The following is a 24573-nucleotide window of genomic DNA, read 5'->3' on the forward strand; positions in this document are numbered from 1 at the left end:
TAGAGAATTAAAAAGGAAAAAGAAGCGGGAAAGAAAGGTGAGATACAGAGGAAAGAAAATAAGCACTTTTTTCAGCACAGTAGATGCAGAATAGAGCTACAACTTCAACATTTTACTTTTACATAGTAGATCCTAGCAATAGCAGCAGCACTTAGACTATACCACTTCATGGTGCTTTTTACAGCCCACTCTAAGCAGTTTACAGAGTCAGCATGTTGCCCCCAACAATCTGGGTCCTCATTTTACTCACCTCGGAAGGATGGAAGGCTGAGTCAACCTTGAGCCTGGTGAGATTCGAACTACCAAGTTGCAAGCAGCCAGCAGTCAATAGAGGTAGCCTGCAGAACTCCATTCTAACCACTGTGCCACCACGGCTTTAGCTGTTTCTATAGCAGCAAACTAATAATTGAAAATCAAAGTCAAAATTTCTCCTCCCTCCCCCATTTCAAATACAAAGTCTAGAAGGGTTCTCCAAGTAAAAACAAAACTGGATATGTTCTTTTCCTTAAAACAGTTTTGTCATTTCTGTCAGCTCCATCATTTTTTCCATCTATTTTTCCTTTGGGGGAATTGACATTGCTTTCTATTTTTTCACATGTAGAATTCTCGCTACAGTCAAGATGTATGATAACAGTTTATGCATACATGTTTGTATATTGGACAGTCTTAACATACAAATGAAGCCGAATATACATGGGCCAGGATAATGTTGCAGGATCCAATCTGAGTCAGTCACTGGAAGAGGTTTTGTCTTCTGAGCTTTCGGACTTGTGCTGGAGGCCCTCTTCTGGGAACTTCTCTCTTAATATGACATACTTGTCATACTAATAACAGAAACGAAATAAGTTTCCTCCATTAATTAGTTGGCAGCATGGCACGGCTCTTTCCAGTGCACCAAACCTTGGCTTCCTCCTGTTGTACTGTTGAGATCTTGTGCAAAGAAAAGAAGGTGGGACTTGAAGTAATTGAAAGCACCCAGTGGCACGTTTGACTGATTGGGTGAGAAGCACATTTTGCATCCCAGGTAAATTTGAAGCTACATTGGATATTATGTGTTATCACTGAGAACAAATCAGAAAAAGAGTAGACTATTGTCTCTGTGCCATCAAACGGAAATATGTATAGAAGTCATAGAAGGAGGGTGCTGTGATGCAATTATCCTGAAGAGAGATGACAGAAAGGCCTGGATGGATTGTGCGATGATGTGAGATCTCCAGGATTTGTATAGGTGATGATGTGGCAGTTAAATAAAGAGAAAACTTGTCATTTGGAGAGCCTGGAAAAAGGCATGCAATAATGAAAGGGAAGTAAAGGGGAAAGTGAAGGATTTTAGCATGCACTAAGCCACGGTAACCTGACGAGGGTTTGAAAGACTATTGATTTGGCTTATTTTCACTCAGAGATAAAGTGTTGGGAGATGGGAAATGTAAAAAGACTCAAAAGCAGTTTCTTGAAATTCTAATTCTTTCTTTAAATATGAACATAATTCTCAATACAGCTCTTTCTTCTTGCTAGTCTGCTTGCTTTTCTTTTTAAGCTCCATGGATTCATATTGTCAATGCCAGCCTTCCTGGATTGCTAGGCATCAACTTTATGAAACACAGTAACATTGCTTCAAATACCTATGTCCTTGATATTTATTCAGGCAGATTATCAAAAGAGGTTATCAAGCAAAAAAAAAAATCCCACTTAATGTAATTGTTCAGTGCTGTCTCCCATCGTTTCAAAGACACGTTGCTTGTTTTTAATGCAAAATGCATTCCTCTTCTCCATTACGGACAGTTACCATTTTAAACTGTAGTATTATTTACAGTGAGTATAAGTAGAAACTTCAGTTACTTTAATGTTTTTTTTTCCAAAAAGGGAGAATCTTCTGATATTCTGTGGATTTAAATGGAACATCATAAAACTGAAGAGAATTTAGTGTCAGTCCATTAAGTAGATTTAATGGCAGGAATACAAGCAATGTCTATGTGTATAAAACTTAAAGACTACTTGAGATTCCATGAAAACTATGTTGATACCAGCCCTCTTTAACAGTTGACCTTGAAGAAGGTTCCATTTGGAAATTTATGGCAATGCTGTTTAAGAAGATGTTTGTAAGATTCACTATCATTTAGTGCTAAACAATTGTTTCTGACTTCAAAGACAATAGAAGTTTCTGACAGGACAATCCAACAAAAGTATTGTTAATTATCCAGGTGTCCTTTCCAATTATCTGGAATAGAAATTATTACTTTTAAAAGCTCCTAGTTGCTGAAAGGCTGTTACAATGTATACCAATGCATCTTTTGCACATCTTGATGAACAAGTTTCTCATAGTGTTGTTTTCCATGTCAGCCTTTTAAGTGACTCAGCTGTAACTTTAACACATTGGGGTGAAGAACAAACATATTGTCTTACAGTTGAGCAGCGATGGGGTTCACTTACCATCCCCACCGGTTTGCAAATTTGAGCATGCACCGTGTCTGCGCATGCGCACTGCTTTTTGTGCATGTGCAGTAGCTCATGCATTACATCGGGGCAGGGGAGTGGAGTCTCCCACAGCCACTGCTACTGGTTCGCCCAAACTGGAGAGAACCGGCTGAATACCACCTCTGCAGTTGAGTGTTAACATTACTTCTTGGAAAGTGTGTTTTGTTTTTAATAGCAGGTAATTTTATTATGTTTTAGAAGATTAAAATGATATTATTGTTAAGTACATTAAAATTTAGTATAACTTTTAGTATTTTAGTATATTAACTAAAAGTTCTCCTACTTTTTAGCATATCAAAGATTCATTAAGATGAATGTTTATTTTAATATTCTAAAGATAGAACGTTAAGTTTTTAACAACCACTTTGATGAATTCTTGAACTACATCCTACAAATTATTATAGCTTGATGTAGCATAATAACAAACTTTCAACATTTTAATAATTTATTCTGTATTAATTTAGTACCTGTTATCAGATCCACATCCATGAAAAGCTGTGTACTTTTTAAAAATTTAACTTTAAGAAAGAAAGTATTCCCTGGTACAATGTATGAAATAGCAACTCACTGACAACATAAAGTTTGCCAGCAGATAATGAATGAATCTATTAAAATTCATAATGTTCATACAATGTTTTCATATGAGGACAATATTTTTTATCTTTAAATGGATAATGCAAACAAGCATGTAGAATGTTAATACTACTGTATTTAGATGAATAGTTTTTCTTCAGATAATTTATCTTTTAAAATGAAAGGTCATCTTAAGTTTATACATTTTAACAATAATATGATCATAATTTATAAAAATAATGGAGTAAATGTGCTTGTCTAATCTTCCATTCTTGGCAGGAAAACATTCAAAATATAGTGTTGTCTTGTTTCTAGGATAAATACTGTACATTTTGATTGTGTCAATTCTTATGAATGTTTCTAGCTTTTTGGAGAGAATATATGTTTATTTATATACTTCTGTTGTTGCAGATAAACCTACTGGTAATTAATTCAGATATTATACAGCTAGAATCAACTATCCATCATTTAGTTCTCTACAGAACAAATAACTGGATGTAATACATTTTAACTACATTTTACTCATAATGCTAAATTCATAATGGTTATCATTTCTGTCTCCTGAATATGATATCCCTCTCCAAGATGCATTGGTAGAAAACCACCTTAGAGAACAAAATCCTGCAAATGTCCCCACTGAATGGGGAAAAATATACTGTTCAGTATACTAAAAACTGTGTGACTCACACTAACATAATAATGAACCAGCTCTGTTAACCAAAGACATAAAAGTTAATCCAATTAATCCTCCATTGGGCTATTTGCCCAATGTTATCATTATGTAAGTATGTCTATAAGAGGTAGATACTTACTGACAATAATTAATTAATAGAATATAAATGTTCAACTCATATATGTAACCCTCCGAGCTTCCACATTTAGACATGTATGAATTAAAACCTGGGCTCCCTAATTGGAGACAAGAGGGAAGGTGAAGAACATCCAAGATGTAAAATGTTTAGGGGAAATATATTAACAATACAGTGATGTTCAAATGAAAATCTAATTGGGCTATAAGACTGGTATATTTCATTGCCTGATCGGAGGGAGATAATGAATTGTTGCAAAATTCAGTGAGGTGAGATAGAATGATAAAAATTGGGTGGGCTGATTGGAAGATTGCCAGTAGATTGCTAGGAAGATAAGGAACCATGTGTACATTTACATGTATGTAAAATGGCAGATGGAGTTAATAGATATTTTGTTTGGAAAGTGTAAGAAGGGGACATGATGATAGGAAACCCAAGTCTAAAATAAATATCCTCTTTTCCACAGGTCCCACTCAGTGCCCAGGTCTTCTCCATAATTTCCTATATGACAACTAGAGAAAATCTGTTCCTTCTTCTACATTCAGAAGGAAGCTTGGAATTAAAAATCTAGGAACTAGGAAGGATTGCCAGAGGTAGAATGGGTGGGGCTTCCATGAATAGGCTTAGTTCCTTAGTTCCTGTTCAAGCTGTGGTGTGCCTGTGTAAGGGATGTGGAAATTTTGGGCTTTGTTATCAGATTGAGCTCTGAGATACATGGATGAATGAAAGGGCATTAAAAGGTGGAGGAAGGGAAGGAATTACTTTCAACTCGATTTTTAACAAAATGTAGCAATAACATATATTAAATTCAAACCAAAAACAATGTGAATACTACTTCCAAATAATCAACTCTTGTAATGGAGTGATTAAAAAAAGCTACATGAATGTTAAGTATAGATTATATAACTATTCTATTGAAGATTTATTGTATACATGATTATTCTATTGAAAGTCTTTCACATTAATATTTGTACATTGCAGAACTGTGCATTAAATAAATAACTTGAAAGAGAGAGTTGCTGTGAAGTTTATTAATTACTTATTTAAAGGCTCTGCAACAGTGCATAACAATAAATAATTCAAGAGGACCTCTAATCTTGTTTTCTATCTTCTTAATTGGTTTTATAGCATTGTTTTGGTATTTAGCCCTTATTTTTTTTAAAGAAAATACTTAACATGGGATAAAAGGCAAGCTTTATCTTATTACGTTTGGCAAATAACTATTTGTATGTAGGAACTTCAGAATTCAAGAATTCCAGTTTGAGTTCATGGCTGTGTCTGGTGAGAAATTATATGAAATCTTATAGATTTATCACCAGTGTAAGAAATCTATATACATATGTTAAAGATTTTTTTAAAATGGATTCATAAAATATAATCCCCAATTTGGGAAAGTAACACATAATGAATAATTATAACAAAGTTCTTCCTCTGTATGCATGAAAAAAAGGAAGAGAGGTCAAAAGTGACATTTAAATGTGCCAGTGTAAGAACAGATTTTACCCTTCAGATATAAATAGCTTTAGGCCACAGGAGTAAGACCTACACAGTAGACGTTCTGTGTTTGCTATTAATGGCTTTGACAAAAAGACAGTACAGTGGCATAGCAGATGTCTAGAATTAAGAACTACTGATACACATTTGTTATATGTTTTGAGACTCAACAAGTTTCACATAAACATATTCTTACATGCACTTATTTTAACACAGTTAAAATTGTTGTACTAATTGTTATGAATTTAAAAATATAGTACTATTTCCAAAAAATCAATATTCAGTGAGTGTTCATTTAAAATGTCTAGAATTGTAGAAGGAACCATCAAGGCCAGGGATGTCAAACTTGTGTCGTCACAGCATCATCACATGTTGTATCATGATCTTTTCCCCCTTCACTAACTGGGAGTGGGTGTGGCCAGCACATGATGCATCCGGCCCTAAGCCCATGAGTTTGACATGGGGATCTAGGCCATCAAGACTAACATTCTAGTCAATGTAGGATTTCAAATTCAAGCATTGTAGATAGCTATTCAATCAATGGAATGGAGTGGAATAGAATAGAATAGAATAGAATAGTTGGAAGGGACCTTGGAGGTCTTCTAGCCCAATCCCCTACTCAGGCAGGAAACCCTATACCATTTCAGATAAATGGTTGTCCAGTGTCTTCTTAAAAACTTCCAGTGTTTTGAGCATTCATAACTTCTGAAGGCAAGTTGTTCCTCTGATAATTGTTCTGGAAATTTCTTCTTACTTGAAGATATCTTGAAGAGTGAAGCCTTTATCTCATAAGATAATTGGTTCCCCAATCAAACTGCTTTTAATTTAGGAAAATTTTCCCAATGTGCCACCAGAAAGCCATACTGTAATCCATGCACCTTATTCAATAGGGGCTTGTCACCTTTAATTTCTTACATAGTGTCTGACTCTACCACCAAGATCTTACAGGTACGATGCCCCAGATCTCATCTATGAAATTGTGTTCTCTTGCAGAATGGAGGAGGCATGTTTTACCTGTTGTGGTACCCACACTGTGAGCAGCTTCCTCCTGAGATTTGGAGGGTCCTAACTCTCTTGGCCTCCTAGAACATTGCCAAGACTTGGTGTTTCCCAATTTTCCCATTGATGTTAGAGAAGCCTATTATATGTATGCTTGAGGTAGGAATTCATTATATAGTATCTTAACTTTCTTTTGTATTAAACTACAACTTTATGGTGTATTTGTGTGTGCATTTGTAAACTGGTTATTAGCTATCCAAAATTATCTATTTTAAGATGGACATATAAGTTTTCTAAACAAATAAGTCTTCTTCCTTTTTTAATTTTTTCTGTATAGAACATATTGCATTTTTTTAAGACTCTGATCATGAGTTCTTCAGAGGTGGGTTCCTACCAGTTCGCACCTATTCGGTAGAACCGGTTCATCAAATCTACCGAACCGGTTAGAAGAGGTTCCACCAGTGGACCCGGAAAGCAGGCCACACCTACAGAAGAGGTTCCAAAATTTTTAGAAACCCACCACTGGTCCTTGGATATGATTATTCTGCACTATCATGCTCATGTTTATAAAACTCAGTGCCTCTGTGAAAGGTAAGGATGACTACTGCGTTTGTGGTGCAATCAGAACATTGTGTGTGTTGAAGTTGTTTTAACGCAAACCAAAGATGCCTTTTAAAAAACAACTTTACATCATATTCTTATGCATGCCAGTGCGGTGTGTGAGGTAATTTAAGGTGGTTCTGACAAGTGTCATCGGCATCTTCATATCCGGTCACTTGGGTGGCAAGCCACTCCCATCCAGTCACTTGGGCAGCAAGCCACTCCCACAAAGGAGGCCACACCCACAGAGTAGGTTCGAAAATTTTTTGAAACCCACCACTGGAGTTCTTCTTTTGACTCATTCCAGTTTCTCTTCTCAGAATTGAAAGCTCAGAACTGGACATAATATTTGAGATGAAAACTAATCAGCAGAAAATAGAAAAGTATTACTTCCAGTAATTTATCAGGAATGTTTCTATCGATGTAGCCTAAAATTCTATTTGCCTTTTTTTTTTTTTTTAGATTTTATTGGTTAATATAACCCAGCAATGAATATGCTGGGTCATATTCAGTAATATCATCTACAATTCCAATACCCTTTTTACATATATTATTGTCAAACACTCATTCTTATTTCATAATTCTCCTTACTATTATATAAGAAACTTGGCTAAGAATTTGTTGAACGAGATTGCTTTTTCCTATGAATTTATTTCCATTAGCTTTTATTGCGATATTTTCATCTGATATCCCTAATCTAACTTAAATTATTTTAGAATCTTAACTACCATTTTAAATTCAATTTCTGTGTAATATTAACTTTACAATTCAATCTGTACTATTTTCAAATACAATAATTATTCTCTTCCTTATCCAAGTCATTATTAAAAATACTGAATGGCACTGACCCAAATTGAACCATGTGCAACTCATTTCATAATTTGTGGAGTATTGTTTTCAAGAAAATTGATTCTATCAAATAATTGTGCCGCCAAACTCATTCAACCTATTTGCTAATCATAATGTCATAAACTACTTTGTTAAATTTGAATATATTATGTCTGTGGCATTCCTACAATTAATTGAGAAGGTACCACCAAATCTCATTGGGAAGTTACCAATTACAAAATAAAGCAAGATTTAACCTACAGTTCTGTTTAACAAATTTTATAATTCAATAGGCAAAATGCAAGTTTAATCCTATGTAACTTCAAGCCAGCATGTAATCCTGGCAACTTGGAAAAGTCCTGAAGTTTTCAGGGTAAAGTGGAGATATATATATATATTTGGAAATGTTTTACCATTTCCTCCTTCCTAATGGCTAAGTTGGTCGGCAATTCAGCAGTTCAAATCCCTAGTGCCACCTAACAGAGTGAGCTCCCGTTACTTGTCCCAGCTTCTGCCAACCTAGCAGTTTGAAAGCACATAAAAATGCAAGTAGAAAAATAGGAACTCCTTGCACCTTCAGAGTTTAGTCATACTGGCCACATGACCACAGATGTCTTCAGATAGCACTGGCCTTCAGTTTAGAAACGGAGATGAGCACCATCCCTAGAGCTGCAAACGATTAGCACGCATGTGTAGGGGAGCCTTTACCTTTACTTAATGCTGACGGAGAATGTCTGGCTCAAGGTCACCCAGATGGTTTTGTGCCTAAGATGGGACTAAAACTTACAGTTTTCCCGTTTTTAGGCTGGTGCCTTAAAGCACTATCCCAGATTGGATTATATAAATTAATACACAGCATAAAATCAATGTGACAACACAGTTAAGACTAACTTAAATGCTTCAGTTTCAACATATCTCTCCTAAACTCAAACTGGATCTGGAATACTTAATTCAATGTAACATGTATCAATGCACCTCCTTATAATAAATGCAATAAACTTCGTTGCACATTAGTAGAAATTTAACGCTTCAAAAGTACCTTTATTTTAAAAAATATCTACTTTTCCTCATTTTTTTTCTGTGAGGGAGAGGAAGCTAGAGAATTTCAAATTTGGAAAAAAAACACATCACATATAATGGTGTTTGTGTGTTTAAGGGAAAATGTGTTGTTTCTAATTAATATATGTGAAATAGATAAATGATAAAACATTGTACATTTGGAGTCTGCATCCTTTTTATCCTAATTTACATTGCATTCAAGTATCGGTGCCATTGAATTAGGGCTGCTGCTTGTGAGATAAGCTCATTAATTTAATTATCCTACTAGCATGTTTGTTTTAGTTGGTTAAACAATCTGTTGTGAAACATTTGGATGTATTTATAACCTAAAGGAGAAAACAGTCAAATAGTATTGATCTATTTGCCCTTGCTGGTCAAGTCCCTTTTCTAAGAAACCAAATCCTGCAAAAAGACTGGTAGTTGTAGACTAAGCGCTGTCCCATGATAACATATAGTAGAAATACATAGTCACTGAGCTCTTTATTATACACAAATATCTTTGACCCCCAATTGATTTTGGAACTTGTAAAATAATGAATAGGGTTTTGTAGGCAAGACTATTGCCTATTCCCAGAGGACAGGTGTCACACCTCCATACACTGTGGTCTGGCACCATTTTAGTCAGAAAGCATTTAATTTTGTACTTTTGAATATTACATGTAGTTCCTAAAGTGATATGTTGTCAAGTAAGTACAATTAATAACTATTCTTTAAAAAAAGACCTGATGGATTTTAAAATAAAGAATATTTTAAAACAACTTTTTCTTTCTTCAAGTAAAATAGGTGCCTTTTATTCATGTTAATTAATGCTTAGTTTAGATATGCATTCTTAACATGCACTAGCAATTAGTAGGTAGGAGGAAACAGAAATTCAGAACAAATAACCCCATACATTACAGTATTAAAACCTTTTCTCTCAACATTACATGCAGGTGAACTTATTTTGTGTATGTGAAGTATTTTCACTTCTTCAATGAGATGGAGAACTTTTTCTGCAGTTTAAATTTTAATTTAGCCTTAAATTATATTACATGATTAAGATAAAGAAAATTGTTTGACTTAACTGCCAACGTTACAGATGAAAACTAAGGTAAATAATATATAGAAAACAATTTTGGTTCACACGTATACTCCATGTATTGATTAACAGAAAAACCTATAAAATAATCTCCTTCATATTTACAGTATAAAGAATGGATTATGCACAAATCACATTAGGATAAAATGTTGGGATGTGCCATAATAGCCCAAGCTATGATTCAGAGAGGAACTTCAATATCCTAATCTAAGACAAAGGTAGAATCAAAAGCAGAATAGCGAGCTTTTCATATAAAGACATTTTAAACAAAATGCTTGGAAATAGAACCATCCATTTTCCTAAAGTTATTTCAGTTGCATCGGGCTGTTTCCAATACAAGTAGACTTTGGGCTATAATGGCAATTGGCACCAGAATTTCAATCACTAAGCAATACAGTCAGAAAACATGAGACTGCATTGCTTAGTGATGGCAATCCCGGCAGTTTCAATTGCTGTCATTAAGCAAGAGGCATGCAAGTTATTAATGAAGAAGTGCCACATGGGAAGAGATAGGAATCCAGAGATGCTTGCTTATGCCACTGAACCCGCATCCCAGGCAAAAAACTGGTGGATGTGAGCTACAGGCAGAATGGAATTATGGAGGATGGGTGGATGGGTGGGTGCCACAGGCAGATGTTATAAAGCATGGGCAGGAGCTTTGGAGTACCAGTTCACCATGTTGCCCAGGTGCCCTTCAGGAGCAAAAGTGAATAGTGGGAACATGAGCAATTTGTGGGAGAGACTTGGAAATTCTGACCTGTTTCTCCATTGGGTTTGTTTTGGGGAAGCCAGCCTAGAAGGTTGCAAATGGTGATCATGTGATTTGGGACACTGCAACCATTATAATTGAAAGCTGGTTGCCAAGAGCCAAATTCTGATCATGTCCATGGGAATGCTGCAATGGCTGCAACTCTAAGAACCATTCATAAGTCCCCCACCTTCAGTGTTGTCATAATTTTGAATGGTTGCTGAATGAGTGGTTGTTATCTGTTTTAACACTGCCATTTTTAATATATACATATTTTATTGGTAAAAATAACCGGAGGATATGATAAAGTACAGGCAAAAAATATAGTAACATTGCCATCTTTGAAGGCCCCAGATTATCATTCTGTTGATGTAAGTATATTGTTGGATAGAGACAGAGAAGAAGGGGTTCTATTGGCATGGTTCCAAGTAATACCCCCAACAAAAAAGATGGTTTCCGGAGCTGAAATCTATATCACAATCTTGGAAGAAGTATTAATTTTGCAAAATTAAATATTTCTGGTTGCAGGGACTTGTCCAGGCAGACACCAGGAGTTAAAAATGGATTCAAAAGTGCACGGACGTGCACACACATACACATCTTTTTTTTAAAAAATAGCCTCTAAAAAACAGACTAAAAGTTATTACTCTATAGTTGGGAATTTATGATTAATCACTGAAATGAAGTGAGGAAACACTGCTGAGTTAAGAAATGAGGGAAGGCTGAACACAGCAGCAAAGCGATTAAAATGAGCTGATGTATTAACAGAGCCCAGCTGCAAATCAATTCAGATAGGAAGAGAATACCAGCTTACAGGTCAGTTTAATAGAAGGTAATTAAAGCAATTATTGCTTCATTCTTAATGTTGCCCCAGTCAATTAAGGATCCTACTAAGATCACCACTGCAGAAATTAGAACGTTAGTGTTAGTTTGCACAAATATGCTAGTAACCAAAATCTGGTCAATGCACAGCTCAAATTTAGAATTCTGTAATTATTCCACCAAAGCCATTTTTTTCTTTCTACTAAGAAAATGTACTGTATGTCTTTTCATTATGAAGCATAGTTTTGTTATTTCTAGGAATTAACAAAATCCTAGACCAGCATATAGCTGGTTCTGAATTTGGGGTGATTTTCTGTGATTTTCAAAACTAAAGAAGTGGTAATGCTTAAAAGAAGCAATTCAGAATAATATTCAGAATATGGAGCATTATGTATTCTTCACATAAAAGGTCATATTCCATACACTTAGCTACAGACAAATGTAACCAAAGTTCATAATCAGAGTTTCTAATAGTAAATGTAGCCTTTCATTTCTTCATTTATTACCATTTTGCTACCATTAGCAATAGCAATAGCCCTTAGACTTATATACTGCTTTATATACCCTATAAAGTCTGAGATGTTTCCAAATGTTAGTATATTGCACCCAACAATGTGGCTCCTCATTTTATCAACCTCGGAAGCAGGCATGAAATCCTCTTACCTTCGCCACCAGTTCGGAATATGAAGCTCGCACGCTGTGCTTCTGTGCATGCACAGAGCATCCATGATGACGTCTGGGCAGGTGGGCAGAGCCTCCTACCGCTACTAGTTCACCTGAACTGAAGCGAACTGGCAAAATACCATCTCTGCTCAGGAGGATGGAAAACTGAGTCAACCTTGAGCCGGTCAGTATAAAACTCTTGGCTATGGGCAGAGTTAGCCTCCAATACTGCATTCTAACCACTGCGCCACCATGGCTTCAATTAATTTATTTCTGCCACAAGAAGGAAAATCAGATATGTAATATAAACTGTTCTTGAGTACCATCTATGTCTTGCTGCATTACATTAATTTTCCACCTCTTAAAAGTAGACACAAGGTTTGTAGAAACAGGTATATGCATTGCTGTAAATTGTGCCAACATTTTATCTCTAAGCTTTTTAATCTAAAAACTATATAGACAGTTCTTATTTTATTACCACAATTGGAACTGGCAATTCAGTCGTTAAGCAAAATGGTCACTGTAACTCACAACTGGGCTTAAGATATTACTTCAGTTTTCTTTTGCTTTACAGACCTGCAGAGATCATAATTTTGCTTTATTTATCACTAATAAAAAAGCTCTAGTATCATGTTAGTAAATACTACAGTAATGATCATTATTTCAGGCTTGCTGATATCCAACTCATATATAAAAACTCTTCAAACTTGTTTCTTCCTTTGATATTTTAATAAAAAATGGCAACATTAATTCCACAGAAATAATAAGTACAATATTACACACTTAAAGAGCTATGTTCCATAAGTAGCATTCACTGGAATGAAACATTGAAGCCAGTTGGGGTTTTCCCCTCATGCTACTCAGCTTTTCTTATAGATTTATTTCACTATTTACTATTGTAAATAAGTTATACTATTTCATAGAAGGACATGAATAAATTTTACATTAATTGTGCAGATTTAATGAACATTAGTAAATGTTACCACTGAATCAGGGGAATTATATATAAAAAAAATGTTCTTCGGATCCCTGCAGCATTATGACACAATCAGTGTTTTTTTTAATGATCTTAATCATAGAACTGTTAAAATTATAAAAGACTGAATGCCATCAAATGTACACATTTGCTACATAAGAGTATCACAAGAATCCGTGAACACATGCATCAATAAATACTTGTTTAAATATACATAAGAAGAACATAAACCTCTGCTCGTTATCAGCTTCAAAGCAAGATCCATTGATTGCAATTTTATTATGATGTAAATCAGAACACTATTTCTTTAGAAAAAAAGAATCAAGAGCACTTTAACTTTTAACAGTCAAGAGAGAGTGTATTTTTTATTCTCCCTTACTTAATAATTTACTGTGGTAAGACAAAAATGTAGGGGATAAAAAAAAATAAGATCTATGCATGGCATGTACTACATGTAAGTTTAATGCTTGACACCTCCGCAAGTTTTGCCTGGACAAACAATCTGAACAAGTGTAGTTGCATCTAATATGTACATTTGCAACCTCAGAGTAAGTGTGTTCATGTGTGTATATGCACACACATACACATAATTTGTTTTCCAAAAATATGTCTATTCTTTTCCTTTTTTTCTTATTTACAAAGTTCATTAAATAACTATAAACACCTTTCATTTACAAAATGAAATCTATGCTTATAGTTCAAGGGGAGGGAACTGGTTTTAGTTTACAATTATGCTACCTTTTTGAGAAAGCAGCTGGATTAGGATGAGGAACAAATATTAAAAATAAATATTTCCATCATATGAGTAATATTTTTTTGTTCATCCCCATTGGTCACCCCAGAACTATGATCTTCTCACACAGGACATATAGTCACCTGGGCACTGCACTTCTTAGTACAACCTTCCCCATCTACGGTAGTTTCTTCCATATGTGTTGGACTATGGAGATTCTTGCTGGAAGATTCTAGGAGTTGTAATTCTAGGACCAATCATTCTCAGCATCTATGTCTTTGAGGTTGTAGAACAGGGGTATCAAACTCACAAGCTGGATCCGGCCCTTTGGGTCCTTAAATCAGGCCCATGGGGGCAGCCTGGAAATAGCAAGGACCAGCCCCTGGTGCCTCTGGCAGCCAAAACGGGCGTGGGGGCTGCGCACATCTCCCCATGCCCTGTTTTCAGCTTGGATGGCCTGTTGCAGCACTTTGCTAGCCAAAACAGGGCATGGGGTGCATGTGGCTCCCCTATGCCCTGTTTTGGTTGGCTGGCCAGCAGAGAAGAATTACAATGCTGATCCAGCCCTCAAAGAAATCCAGTTTGACCCCCTGATCTAGAATATGCCATACTATATCTGGATAGGTTTGCCTGTATCTGTCCTGTAATAAAGCCAATAGGACAGGGGAAGGAAGAGGACGAAATAGATATTTCATACTGAGAGGGAAAGTTATGGCTGTCAGATCTAGACCAAGAACAACAGAGAACAATCCAGACAAAAGTTCACTTATTTATTTGCTCGCACCTAATAGAGATTCTATTAATTCTTCTAATTCTTTTTCTCTGACACTATCGGGTTCTGGGCTTGGCTGCCTCTTGGTTCACCTCCTCCTTGAAATGCATTCCCTCCTTCCTGAGAAACTGCTGCTTCATTGTAGTTCATCATACTACCTCCCCCTCCGTGGGCACCATCCATCACATCACCATTAAGTACATTTCTTTTTGAATCAAAATGTTTTTTTGCAAGTATTTATTATGTCATTACTGCTTCTAGCATTTCACTGCCTGAAAATTGAATGCAGGCTGATGAAATCAGTAGAAGCGGGGGAAAGTGTTCTGCACAGGCTATATGAGAAGTCCCTCCTGAGATGATCTAGACCAGAGGTGGGTTCCTCCTGGTCCTGTCTGGTACGCCAGAAGAGGTAGTGAAAATCTGGCAGACCGGACCAGTAGCCACGCTCCCGAACCTCCGTCAGAATCTTTTTTTTAAAGCCCTTTTACCCTGCCAGTTCAGGGAAGGGAAAAGAGGTTTTAAAAACTAAAAGAGAGATGGGGGAGCGGGATGAATGAAGGGAAGGGAGAAAGAAAAAGAAAGAAAAAGAAAGAAGGAATCTCACTTTTTAAGCAGGATTCACCAAAGTAGAAAAAAAATGTTGTTGTTTAAATCGGAACTGAACATGCCTGGCTGTGGAATTCTAGGAGTTTAAGTCCACAAGTCTTAAAGTTGTCAAACTTGTTTTGCTGGGTGTGAAATTTTGGGAGTTGAAGTCCACAAGTCTTAATGCTGCAAACTTTAAATTGAAACCTGCTTTAAATTGGAAAAGGGGTGTTTGCAAAGACATTCAGCAGTTTTTTTCTGGGTCAACTGAACAACAAACTGGATAAAAGGTAGGATTCTTATATGGTTCTATGTTTTTGAAGTTTGGGGGTTTGCGCAATATGGATTTTGTGTTTCTAAAAGAGTTTGGATCATTCCCTGCTTGTGAATGAGGCATATGGAATGAGCCTTTCTGGGAGTAATATTTTATATGGAGGGGGAGTTGGTTGCTTCCCACAGAGGAGAGGGAGGAAGGGATGAAGGAGAACAACACAGCAATTTAGGGCTAGAAGAGGTCATCTAATCCAATCCCCTGCTGCAGCAGGAAACCTTACATTGTCTGGATTATTTTGGTACCTCTAACAGAGAAGAAAATTGCCAGAAAGAAGAAGGAGTTTACTAGGACAAGGCTGCCCTGTAGAGGAAGACAGACATAGTCCTTGACTTAAGACTACAATTGAGCCCAAAATTTTGGTTGCTAAGCCAGAGCGTTGTTAAGTCAGCTTCACCACATTTTACCCAATGCATGACATCTCCTGGTGAGTGACATCAAGTTGGCCACTCCCACCCAGTCATGTGACTGCTAAGCCACACCCACAAATAGGTGACACCCACGGAATACGTGGTAACAAAATTTGAAACCCACCACTGATCTAGAACAGGGATGCCAAACTGGTGGCCCATGGGTCAGATGCATTAAATGCAGGCCGTGCCCACCCTGGCTCCACAAAGGTGAAAAACATCACAATATGTTGTGATACGTCATGTGACGCAATTGAGTTTGACATCCATGATTTAGACAGATCAGGGGTATCCAACTTTTTTGGGTTAGTGAGGATACTTGGGATGTTCAGTATATATTGTTTGTGGTCTTACCAAAAGCTGGCTATGTGAGATAGACTTTTGAAAAACAGAAGAAAGAAATGTTGCCTAGGGAAGGGTCAAAGAAGAGAAAGTGCAGGCTTACTTACAGCTGCAGAGTTCTATTAATGTAGCATTACAATAAAGAAGAAGTAGCTCTTTCAGTCTATTTCTCCGAATAGACTAACCTTCCTGATATCTTCTCTTCTTGTTGTTATCTTGAGAGTTGGAAAGGACAAATCTCTCAACATTTTCTTTACAGTGAAGTTAGATTGAGACCCTTCTGAAACTCTTTCTTCACCTTTTAGGTAGCTGCAGGCTGAACCCTCTCTTTTGTGATCATTCCTCAGGCAGCATTTTTTTATTTCATTACTCAAGGTCTTTTTCACACAATGAGGGACATACATACATAAATACATTCATTCATTCATTCATTCATTCATTCATAAATCCATTTTATGAAGAATATTGGCGGTTACCAAATCCCTAATGTATCTACTTCATTTTGTTCTTATTTTATCCTTTTCACAGCAACAGATTGATCGGCAGCTATCCATAATTTTTATTTATTTGATTTTCCAAACAAGCTTATGGCCTCTTTTAAACACCAGAAACATTTGTGAAAATAAAATTGAAGCAGGAAACTGATTTTTTTGCTTCAGCACATGCTAGTTTCACATAGATTTTTTTTAAAAAAGTCTTTAAAGTAATGTGAGAAGGGTAATCTGCTCCATTTCTCCCCTGTATGTATACAGAACAACTTTCTCACATGCCTCAGAATAACTATATATGCCACCCTGAAGAGGGGAAACTTTTGATTCCTTTTTATGCACAGTGATCTGGAACCTGTTCAGTAAAATAAATAATTCCTTTTGGGACTACTGGCAATCATGAATACATAAACTCTGCCTAACCTTTGAAGCAATTAATTAACAAGGATGCTAGCAACAAAATCATTTGTGAGTACATCTGTTTGTCTTAAAGAAAATAGCTTTCCCCTTAGAAGAGGGGTAGGGAGGTAGGAAATATTAGAATAATTTACTATATTTTATACTAAAATTTGCCATTTGATTGTATTTCATTACCTTTCTGAAAGGACTGGTAAAAACTTAAGAGTTCAAGTCTTCACCCAGGACCTAAGAACTGTTAAGGTAGCATCTGAGTATATAGGCAGTTCCGTGTAGGGTGGTTCTTTTTTTCAGAGTCAGTATATTCAAGTCTATTAAGTTCAAAATTTACTTCATGTAAAATTTCACAAGAAATGGCCTAGTAATCTGGTGATTGTTGAAATGGTTGAGTACATATAGCAAAGAATTATTACAATACTAAAAAACTTGGAGGCAAATGAATTTCCATATGGTAACTTGCACTTATAGCAGTGCTGGGGTTCAAATAATTTTAACAACCGGTTCTCTGCCCTAATGACTTGGTGAGTGGGCGTGGCCATGGTGGGCATGGCCAGGGAGTGTGACAGGCAGCACTTCGCCTCCTGCACTCCCCTGGGAGCAAAAACGGGCTATGGGGAAAGCACTGCCCTCCCACATCCTTTTTTGGGCCTAGTAGGCTTCCCTGTACCCTCCTGGGAGCAAAAATGGGGCTTGTGGGGTGGGGTAGGAAGGGGTGGGGCCAGCCAGCAATTAAACAACCAGTTTGCCTGAACTCATCCAAACCGGCTGAATCCTGACTTATAGTAAATAAACTGTGCATGTCAAGAATTGATGGACTAGAATACTTAACAGTTATGCTTTATTTGCTTTTCATTTACAGATGTAATTATTTATATCCTGTGCCATTAAAGTGGAAGGGATAGTTTGAAGCCCAACAGATGTTGCTGTAACAGGAGTAGAGATTAACCATAGCAAAAAAACAGATAGTCCATAAGTTATGACCATAACAGAGCCTGTCCATTATAGTCATAACATTAAGTGAATCATGTTAAATCAATGAGTCCCCATCCATGCTCTTCTCAATGCATTTGTTAATCAAATATTTGGGTCATTAAGTGTGCATGGAGTACCTCAAAGGTGGGGAAGACCATGGGGGCACCCAGTGCTGGAAAAAGACCCCCTGCCTCTGATCACCCAAGGTCTCCCCCCACCATCAATCACCACCCAGATAAGCATAGATTAACTGCAAGATTAACATCAGATCAACGATCAATACCCAATCAAGGAATTGCCAAACAAGCCAACAGTAAACAGCCCAATCAAAGAACCTCTAAGGCAGAGGTTTAAATTCAGCAGGTTGTGACAGGTTTTGGAGAACCGGTAGCGGAAACTTTGAGTAGTTTGGCGAACCGGCAAATACCACCTATAGCATTAGAAGTGGGGTGGGAATGGGGATTTTGCAATATCCTTCCCCCAGGAGTGGGGGAGGGAATGAAGGCTTTGCAGAATCCTTCCCCTGTTACGGCCACTAAGCCACACCCACAGAACCAGTAGTAAAAAAAATTAATTTCACCACTGCTCTAAGACACACACAACCCAATATTGACTAGGCAAGCCACTAGAATATAAATTGAGAACAACCCCCCAGTCCTTACTAGCATTGATGATGTTACCTAGTTTACATAATGAAATGTCTGCAAGAAAACGACCAAGCTCAAAGAGCATCAAGGAGCCCTCATTTCCACCCTGAGCTACAAATATTCCCTATTATTGGTAACAGCCACTATGTAGGATGCAGAGGCAAAAGATTAGCCTCCAGTTCCTCTAATCTGAATGATTTTAGGATAAATGTTGAACAGCCAGGGCAATTTATAATTTAATGTATCATAAAAAGATAAGCAAATAAATAATGTTCCTGTCCCAAGGGAAGTAAAGGAACAGTTACAATAATGAAAAATGTGATTGGTGAATTTTTTTTTTTAGACATTTTATTAGGATTTATAGGCCGCCCTTTTCCCTGAGGGGACTCAGGGCGGCTTACAATCACAGGGAAGGGGGTGCAATACCAAAAGACAAACAATATGTGAACAGAATAAAATAATAAAACACAACTTGCATTCAACAGTCACACTCGGGCGGGTCAATTGGGAACCTATCCCCAGGCCTGATGGGAGAGCCAGGTCTTGAGGGCTGTGCGGAAGGTCTGGATGGTGGTGAGGGTACGGATCTCGGCGGGGAGGTCGTTCCACAGGGTCGGAGCTGCAACAGAAAAGGCTCTCCTCCGTGTAGTCGCCAGTCGACATTGACTGGCAGATGGGGTGCGGAGGAGGCCCAGTCTGTGCGATCTAATCGGTCGAAGGGAGGTAATCGGCAGAAGGCGGTCTCTCAAGTACCCAGATCCACTACCATGGAGTGCTTTAAAGGTGGTCATCAGTACCCTGAAGCGCACCCGGAGATCGACAGGTAGCCAGTGCAGCTCGTGGAGGATGGGTGTAACGTGGGCGAACCGCGGTGCGCCCACTATCACTCGCGCGGCCGCATTCTGGACTAACTGCAGTCGCCGGATGCACTTCAAGGGCAACCCCATGTAGAGCCCATTGCAGTATTCCAGCCTAGAGATCACAAGGGCTCGAGTGACTGTTGCGAGAGCCTCCCGGTTTAGGTAGGGCTGCAACTGACGGACCAGGCGAACCTGGGCAAATGCCCCCCTGGTCACAGCCGACAACTGGTGGTCAAAAGTCAGCTGTGGATCCAGGAGGACTCCTAGGTTGCGGACCCTATCTGAGGGGTATAAAATTTGACCCCCCAGCCTGAGTGTTGGAACATTGGCCAAATTGTTGGGAGGGAAACACAACAGCCACTCGGTCTTGTCCGGGTTGAGTACCAGTTTGTTAGCGCTCATCCAGTTCTTAATGGCCTCAAGACCCTGGTTCATCACGTCCACCGCTTCATTGAGTTGGCACGGGGCGGACAGATAAAGTTGCGTATCGTCCGCATATTGGTGGTATTTTATCCCGTGCCTCCGAATGATCTCGCCCAGCGGTTTCATATATATGTTAAATAGTAGGGGGGATAAGACCGAACCCTGCGGCACCCCGCATGTTAGGGGCCTCAGGGATGATCTCTGCCCCCCGACCAACACCGACTGCGACCTGTCCAAGAGGTAGGAGGAGAACCACTGCAAAACAGTGCCTCCCACCCCCACCTCCCACAGTCGTCGCAGAAGGATACCATGGTCGATGGTATCGAAAGCCGCTGAGAGGTCAAGGAGAACCAGGATGGACGCATGGCCTCCATCTCTGGCCCTCCAGAGATCATCGGTCAATGCGACCAAAGCGGTTTCTGTGCTGTAACCAGGTCTGAAGCCGGACTGGAAGGGGTCAAGATAACTAGCTTCCTCCAAGGCCCGTTGAAGCTGGAAGGCCACCACCTTCTCCACAACCTTCCCAATAAAGGGGAGGTTGGAGACAGGATGATGGTTGTTTAAAATGGCTGGATCCAAGGATGGTTTCTTCAGGAGGGGTCTCACCACCGCCGTTTTGAGTGCGGCGGGGAAGTGCCCCTCCCAAAGGGAGGCGGTCACGACCGCCTGGATCCAGCCATGTGTCACCTCACTGCTGTTGGCAACCAGCCAGGAGGGACACGGGTCCAGAATACAGGTGGAGGCACTTACAGCTCGAATGGCCTTGTCCACATCCCCAGAGGCAACATCCTGGAACTCAACCCAGAGATGGTTTGCCAAGTAATCCTCCTGTGTCTCGGCTGGATCTACAGCGGTGGAGTCCAAGTCCGACCGAAACCGAGCCACTTTGTCCACCAAGAACCGAGCATAGTCCTCAGCCCTACCCTGCAAGGGGTCTCCCACATCCCTCCTATTGAGGAGGGAGCGGGTGATCCTAAACAGGGTGGCTGGGCGTGACTCGGCGGACGCTACCAAGGCGGAGATGTGTGTTCTTTTGGCAGCTCTTAGTGCCCGGACGTAATCCTTGGTGCAGGTAGTCAGAAGTGCTTGGTTCGCCTCGGACTTATCGGACCTCCACAGGTGCTCTAGGCGTCTCCTCCGGCGCTTCTTCTCCCAGAGCTCCTCGGTGAACCAAGGAGGTCTCCGGGATCCGCTGACCCGGAGGGGCCGTAGTGGCGCAATCCGATCAAGAGACTCCACCGCCGCCGAATACCAGGCGGCAACCAGAGTCTCCGCCGAACTGTGGGTGAGAGTATCAGGAATAACCCCAAGCTCCGTCTGGAACCTCAAAGGGTCCATAAGTCGCCTGGGGCGGAACCACCTGGTCGGTTCCTCCTCCCTACGGTGGGGGTTTGGCCTCCGGAAGTCAAGCCTCAGTAGGCAGTGGTCTGACCACGACAGGGGTATGATCTCATTACCCCTCAGACCAAGATCACACATCCACTGCTCCGAGAGGAATACGAGGTCGAGCATGTGACCCGCTGCATGAGTTGGGCCCCGAATTACCTGGGTCAAGCCCATGGCTGTCATGGAAGCCATGAACTCCTGCGCCCCGTCAGAGCGTTCACCGAGCGATGGCAAATTAAAGCCCCCAGAACTATAAGCCTGGGGAACTTAACTGCCAGCTCGGCTACTGACTCAAGGAGCGAGGGGAGGGATGCTGCAACGCAGTTGGGAGGCAGGTACGTTAGCAGCAGACCCACTTGACCCTTGAGGTCCAACTTTATCAGCAGGGACTCACACCCGACAAGCTCCGGAGCAGGGACCCTACGAGGTAACAGAGACTCCCGGATAACAATAGCCACACCGCCACCCCTTCCCTGGGCTCTCGGATGAAGCACCTGAAATCCCTCTGGGCACATCTCTACAAGGGGGACTCCTCCTTCTGTGCCCAGCCAGGTTTCAGTAATACATGCCAGGTCTGCCCTCTCGTCAACAATTAAGTCCCGGACGAGGGGAGCTTTGTGAACAACAGACCTGGCATTTAGCAACAGTAGCCTGAGACCAGGGTCCTGACTACTCGCGCCATCTGGTCTTGGAGTGGGACTCATAGGGCCGGAAGGAGGGATCTCTGTAATGTAGCGAACCCTCCTTCCCCGGTAATGGCTAGCCCTAAAGTCCCCGCCATTCTGCCCCTCCCTGTAATGACCGTAATGCTCCGACCCACTCCCGTAGCAGTAGTCTCCCCAACCGCCCCACTGACCCCCGCCTTCCCCGGCAGGCCCTCCGAGTCAAACATTCTCATTTATCCACCCTAGCACTCCCCACATAATATTTAAAAAACATATAAGAATACAATAGTAATAAAACGGTAAAAGTGGGCTCATTCATTCACCACAGACAAACCTCATGCACTCATCATACCAGATAAAAATTGCGCGGTTGTGCGGATTGGTGAAGGCTTATATAAAAGGTCTTAGAAGTTTGGCCTTCGTGTTAGCAGAAGCAGAATTAAAATCCAAACAATAAAACCATTGGCCTCTAAAAACCAGACTAAAAATAAGTTCTTTTTAAAATGTATTTTATAAAGGCAGAATGGCAGACAAATTCAACCGCTTAATGAGTGCCTCCCAAACTCTGGGAATGATGCAGGGAAAGGCCATCTTCCATCTGCCTAATACATCAGTCTCAAAAAGCAGTGCAGCTTCTGAGTTTATCCTACAGATTTCAATGTCTGCGGAAATGCATTCCCTTAGGTAGTCAGGCTCTAAGTGCTTAAAAAGGCAATTCCCATTTGGTTCTCCTAATACCCAAGGGAAACGTAGTCCAAGCTTTCTGGAAAGGACCAGGTTGCCCATCACTATCCAGGAGTTTTCACTTCCCTTTTTTATTGTAACTAAATATTTGGTATTTGTTTTCCAACTGATAGGATCCCAGGAGTCCTAAGCTTCTCCATATCCTATAAGTGACAGGGGGAATTTATGATTCTTCTCATGAAAGCAGATGGCCGAGCCAAACTTGCCATGAGGGAGACATTTTTGTTTCCCCATGTGATTTCCACCAATTAAATGGTCTCTGGAAGCCATAATCTACATTTCCCATTGCAACAAAAGTTACCTGAACCTGCAGAATTCAACTTCACTGTTTGTTTGTATATTTAATTTATATGTCACCCATCTCACCTATAGGCAACTGTAGATTGTTTGGCATCAATAAAAACAAAATAAAGCATTAGCATATTAAAACAATAAATGTTAACCTTAAAATTGTTTTTAAAATGTAAATCCTAAGTAGAGGATACAACAATGGTTCTCTTGAACTATCTATAACACGGGTGTCAAACTCACAACATCTCGTTGCTGTCATGTGACCTTTTTCCCATTCGCGTAGCTGGGATGTGTGTGACCTGTGTGTGACACATCTGGCCTGCGGGATGCCAGTTTGACACCCCTGATTTATAATATGAATAAGAAATTGCAACTTCCTGCAATACCACCAGCGGAACTGCAAAAAACTGCACTACTCGGAACATTGTACATTTTAAGAAGGTACTTGATAACTAGGATGCTGGCAGCAACCCGTATGAACCATTAGCACCAGTCAGTAATATGTGATGCATTTTTGAATGTTCAGTTGACTGAGTTTCATGTTTAATAAATAAAGTATATAATAATACACACACACACACACACACACACACACACACACACAGAGAGTTCCCTGTGAAGAGTATTTCAATCAATAGAGCTTTTTTCTCTTTCATGTCACAACAGACACAAAGAATTCAAAATAATTTTAGAGGTAAAGTTTTGGATGCAGTGTGGGGAACGGTTCTCACTTTATTCCCAGATGTCAAACTGTAAAGGTAGACCAACAAGTTGCTTTCTCACAGTTTAGGCAGTATCTTGTTTATGATGTCATATGAGATCACAACTGTATTAATAAATTTTGCAAATATGAGAGGCTTCATATAAAAAAAGAAATTCAACTTTTGATATTTCTAATTTCTCCTCCAAAGGTCTTTTTCGTATTCTACATTCACCCTATAAATTATCTGCCTTTAAAATAGGCATTGGTAACCAGAGTTTACAGATATCTATCAAGGTGTCTACCACCCAATTTGGATGCCAAAAATGAATATTGAAAGCAAAAATGAAATATAAACCTACAAAGCCAAATGTCAGCCTCGTCACCTTTATTTCTAGGAATGCTTCAATGCCCTACAGAGCAGAATATTGGATGGGTGATGATATCACAATCCCTTTGAGATTCCTGTTGCCCTCCTTCCTCCCCACCAAGAAGGCAAAAGACTAATGGTATAGGAGAAGACATCTGAGCAAAAAGGAATACACTTAGATGTCTGTTGTTGTTAAGTTTAATTTTAAATGTCTAGGTGACAACCTGTGACCTGCTGGGTCAACCTTTCAGAGCTGTTTCTTTACCAGGACTTTCAGCACCTTCATCCAAGACAAAGCTCCCAATGTGATGCC

The 24573-nt window shown here is 39.4% G+C and overlaps 1 protein-coding gene across 5 annotated transcripts in view; it reads left to right on the forward strand.

Moving 5' to 3' along the window:
* The window catches only part of HS3ST5 (heparan sulfate-glucosamine 3-sulfotransferase 5), a 201814-nt gene that overhangs the window by 118296 nt on the left and 58945 nt on the right, over positions 1-24573 (forward strand). Inside the window, exons 1-2 of one of the 5 annotated variants that reach the window (XM_087718620.1) lie at positions 6426-6509; positions 6688-6941. The exons of the other annotated variants lie outside the window; for them this stretch is intronic. The gene's annotated coding sequence lies outside the window, so the exon portion shown is untranslated. Of the gene's footprint in view, positions 1-6425; positions 6510-6687; positions 6942-24573 lie in introns of those variants that run through there. 5 annotated transcript variants of the gene reach the window in all.

Source organism: Thamnophis sirtalis, unplaced genomic scaffold, assembly GCF_051295495.1.
Source record: "Thamnophis sirtalis isolate CommonGarterSnake01/CBP01778 unplaced genomic scaffold, rThaSir2_p1.2 scaffold_6, whole genome shotgun sequence".
Taxonomy (NCBI): Eukaryota; Metazoa; Chordata; class Lepidosauria; order Squamata; family Natricidae; genus Thamnophis; species Thamnophis sirtalis.